The sequence below is a fragment of the Solanum verrucosum genome, unplaced genomic scaffold (genome assembly GCF_900185275.1).
Source record: "Solanum verrucosum unplaced genomic scaffold, falcon-dt-bn FXZP01001323.1, whole genome shotgun sequence".
NCBI lineage: Eukaryota > Viridiplantae > Streptophyta > Magnoliopsida > Solanales > Solanaceae > Solanum > Solanum verrucosum.
In genome coordinates, this window is record NW_026019513.1 from 1 (window position 1) to 4,910 (window position 4,910).

At 39.2% G+C, this 4,910-nt stretch overlaps 1 pseudogene; it reads left to right on the forward strand.

The window, feature by feature from the left end:
- Window positions 1-7: 7 nt before the first annotated feature.
- LOC125822500 (uncharacterized) lies at window positions 8-3,985 on the forward strand (annotated as a pseudogene).
- The last annotated feature ends 925 nt before the right edge of the window (window positions 3,986-4,910 follow it).

The following is a 4,910-nucleotide window of genomic DNA, read 5'->3' on the forward strand; positions in this document are numbered from 1 at the left end:
GAGAGCTTATCCGGTGAGTCCACGAAAGAGTCTTGGTACTTTTGGCTTAGGATACAAGCCTAGAGTCGAGGACAAAATGAAGCCAAAAGCAGAAGAGAGATGTATGGTCACTTACCAAGCCTATACCACCCATATACAAATCTTTCCAAAGCCCGCACAACAGAATCTTCTGAGTCACCACTCCCAGAGCCAGTGCTGGAGGTTCACGAAGAATTGATCAACTATTTTCAAGATTTATTTGTCGAGGCTGATATGATTGAACTCGGAGAAGGCACTAGCGACAGAGATGTGCAATTCATTGGTCCTGATGTCCAGCTGAACAATTGGGAGGCCACTCCTCTCCCCATTAAGAATGAGTCTTGGTAGTCTGTCTTGTTTTTCTTTTTGTCATCCGATTTATTCAAGGGTTGTAATTCGGATTTTGTCTCGTCGTTTTATTTCAAACTCTCTATTTTCCTTTTCAATAGGATGTAATTGTGTTTTTATTTCAGTCTAATATATTTATTTTGTTTTCTTCTATACAGTTCTTTCTATGCCGATTCTAGTGATATGACATGCATGCAGAATTTTTCACCGGATCTTAAAATCCAATCTAATCTTCGACCTAATCCTGAAATAATAAGTCAAGAAATCGAATATGATGAAGACGAAGTATTTGAAGAAGTAAGCAGGGATTTCAAATCTTTTGAGAATAAATCAAACCCAAATATGAGTGAAACTGAGACGATAAATTTAGGGGATCATGAAAATATTAAAGAGACTAAGATAAGCGTACATGCTCGACATCAAAAGGAGGATATAATCCAGGCTCTGTTTGATTACAAGGATGTTTTTGCGTCATCTTATGATGACATGCCTGGATTAAGCACTGACATGGTGGTTCACAAGTTGCCGATTGATCCTAAGTTCCCTCCAGTAAAGCAAAAGTTGAGAAAGCTTAAAACTGACATGAGTGTAATAATTAAAGAGGAAATCACAAAGCAACTTGAGGCCAAAGTCATTCGAGTCGCTCAATATCCTTCTTGGTTAGCCAACATCGTACCTGTCCCTAAGAAAGACGGCAAAGTTCGAATGTGTGTTGATTATCGTGATTTGAACAAAGCAAGTCCAAAAGATGATTTTCCTTTGCCCAACATTCATATTTTGTTGGATAATTGTGCTAAACATGAGATTGCATCTTTTGTGGATTGCTATGCGGGTTACATCAGATTATTATGGATGATGAAGATGCAGAAAAAACGTCTTTTATCACACCATGGGGTACATATTGTTATCGAGTCATGCCATTTGGGTTAAAAAATGCGGGAGCAACTTATATGAGGGCAATGACAACCATGTTTCATGATATGATGCATAAAGAAATCGAAGTTTATGTGGATGATGTGATCATTAAATCAAAAAACAGTCAAATCATGTGCAAGACTTAAGAAGATTCTTCGAAAGGCTTCGCAGGTATAATCTCAAGCTTAATCCTGCAAAATGTGTATTTGGAGTACCGTCAGGAAAGCTTTTGGGGTTTATAGTCAGTCGACGAGGTATCGAGTTAGATCCTTCAAAAATAAAAGCATTCAGGAACTGCCACCTCCAAAGAATAAAACTGAGGTTATGAGCCTTCTAGGAAGGTTAAACTACATCAGTAGATTCATTGCTCAACTCACAACAACTTGCGAGCCCATTTTTAAGTTGTTAAAAAAGAATGCCACAGTCGAATGGACCGAAGAATGTCGAGAGGCTTTTGAAAGGATTAAGAATTACTTATCGAATCCCCCTGTGTTGGTTCCTCCCGAGCCGGGCAGACCATTGATATTATATATGTCAGTACTGGATAATTCTTTTGGATGTGTATTGGGTCAGCATGATGGCACTGGGAAGAAAGAGCAGGCCATTTATTACCTCAGCAAGAAATTTACCGTTTATGAATCGAAGTACACCCTTCTCGAAAGAACGTGTTGTGCCCTAACTTGGGTAGCACAGAAGTTGAAGCACTATCTTTCATCTTATACTACTTATCTCATTTCTCGTATGGATCCGTTAAAATACATTTTTCAAAAGCCCATGCCCACGGGCAGGCTTGCGAAATGGCAAATATTACTCACAGAGTTTGACATTATCTATGTGACGCGGACCGCAATGAAGGCTCAAGCCTTGGCAGATCATTTGGCAGAGAACCCTATTGATGATGAATATGAACCACTTAAGACCTACTTTCCAGACGAAGAGGTATCATGTATCGATGAAGTTATTCATAATAAGGATCAAGGATGGAAGTTGTTCTTTGACGGTGCTGCTAACAAGAAGGGAGTTGGGATAGGAGCAGTTCTTATGTCTGAATCAGGGGAATATTTCCCTATAACAGCCCAACTTAGATTCTATTGTACCAATAATATGTCAGAGTATGAGGCTTGCATCTTGGGTTTGAGGTTAGCTGCTGACATGGGCATCCAAGAGTTGCTAGTGCTAGGAGACTCAGACTTACTGGTCCATCAAATTCAAGGAGAATGGGAGACTCGTGACCCAAAGCTCATACCATATCAACATTGTTTACAAGATCTTTGTCGACGGTTTGTGTCAATAAAGTTTAGACACATTCCTAGAGTTCATAATGAGATTGCTGATGCATTGGCAACTTTATCTTCGATGCTCCAACATCCTGACGAAGCTCATATCGACCCTTTGTACATACAGATTCGTGATCAGCATGCTTATTGCAACTTGGTGGAGGAAGAATTTGACGGTAAACCTTGGTTCCATGATATTAAAACATATCTTCAGTCCGGAGAATGTCCTACTAATGCCACTAGTAATCAAAAAAGGACTATTCGGCGACTAGCTAGCGGTTTTTTCTTAAGCGGAGGCATATTGTACAAGAAAACACCTGATTTGGGTCTTCTAAGATGTGTAAATGCTAAAGAGGCTTCAACAATCATGATTGAAGTACACTCAGGAGTTTGTGGACCTCACATGAATGGATATGTTCTGGCAAAGAAGATACTTCGAGCAGGTTATTATTGGCTCACCATGGAGCGGGATTCTATACGATTTGTTCGTAAGTGTCATGAATGTCAAATACACGGTGATTTGATACATTCTCCTCCCTCCGAGTTGCATGCGATGTCTGCTCCATGGCCTTTCGTGGCATGGGGAATGGATGTGATTGGACCAATAGAACCAAAAGCATCGAATGGTCATAGGTTCATCCTGGTGGCCATTGATTACTTTACAAAGTGGGTGGAAGCAGTAACTTTCAAGTCAGTGACCAAGAAGGTCGTGGTGGATTTCATTCATTTCAACATCATCTGTCGATTTGGTATTCCAAAGGCAATTGTTACCGATAATGCTGCAAATCTCAACAGTCACTTAATGCAAGAGGTATGCCGTCAATTTAAGATTGAACATCGAAATTCGACTCCTTATCGCCCAAAAGCAAATGGGGCTGTAGAAGCCGCCAACAAAAATATAAAAAAATACTTCGTAAAATGGTGCAAAGTTCTCGACAATGGCATGAAAAGTTGCCTTTTGCTTTGTTGGGTTATCGCACTACAGTTCGTACGTCAGTGGGGCCACCCCCTATTCGTGGTATATGGGACTGAGGCAGTTATACCTGCAGAGGTTGAGATTCCATCCCTGCGAATTGTTAGAGGCTGAAATTGATGATGATGAGTGGATCAGAACACGCTTGGAGCAATTAAGTTTGATTGATGAGAAGCGATTGACATCAGTATGCCATGGACAATTGTACCAGAAAAGAATGGCACGAGCATACAACAAAAAGGTGCGTCCCAGACGTTTCGAAGAGGGTCAATTAGTGCTGAGACGTATTCTGCCACACCAGGCTGAAGTCAAAGGCAAATTTTCTCCGAATTGGAAAGGACCATTCATTGTAAAGAAGGTATTATCCAATGGTGCTCTTTACTTAGCAGATATAGAAGGCAAAATGACAGAAATGGTCATCAATGCTGATGCTGTGAAGAGATATTATATATGATGTGATTTTTCGGTATTAGAAACCCTTATGTTTGGACTTGACATTTCAAAGGTTGATGTAATGAAATTCTTGGTTCTGTGTCTAAGTATTAATTCATATGTTGTCACCCTTGTTGAGAGTTAATTTACTTCCTTGGTTCTTCTGCTTCATTGGCTCTTCCAAAAAAAAAAAAAAAAAAAATCAAAAAAAAAAAAAAAAAAAAAAAAAAAAAAAAGAAAAAAGAAAATCAATGTACATGAACTACGTTTGACCTGATTCTTGTTTCAACAAGATACGTAGGCAACCCTGTCGTTGGGTTCGGTCTAACCAAAAAAAATCCAAAATTCCATATTTGTAAAAAACTGGGGCAAAGGTCATTTTTTTTTTTTTTTTTTTTTTATTCTTTCTATCCCAAAGCTAAAGTCGATCCCATCATTTAAAGTCGTATTTGAGACTTCATCTATCATTTCTTTCTAACCTTGTACAAAAGTTGGATAAAGACCTTTGGATCAACCTTTGAAGTGTCAAGAGTAAGTATGTTAAGGGTACAAATGATGAAACCATGAGAGAGTCTTATCGGTGAAAACCCTAACTGGCATCATAAGGCGAATGCGAGTTGAGAGAAACAAAAATGAGAGAGTCTTATTGGTGAAAACCCTAACTGGGCATCATAAGGCAATGTGAGTTGGAGAAACAAAAATGAGAGAGTCTTATTGGTGAAAACCCTAACTCGGCATCATAAGGCGAAGTGAGCTGTGAAAAAAAAAAAAAAAAAAATGAGAGAGTTTTATTGGTGAAAACCCTAACTGGGCATCATAAGACGAATGTGAGTTGAGAGAAATAAAATGAGAGAGTTTTATTGGTGAAAACCCTAACGGGCACCATGAGGCGAATGTGAGTTGAAGGATTCAAAGTGAAAGAGTTTTAGTGGCAAAAACCCTCGTGG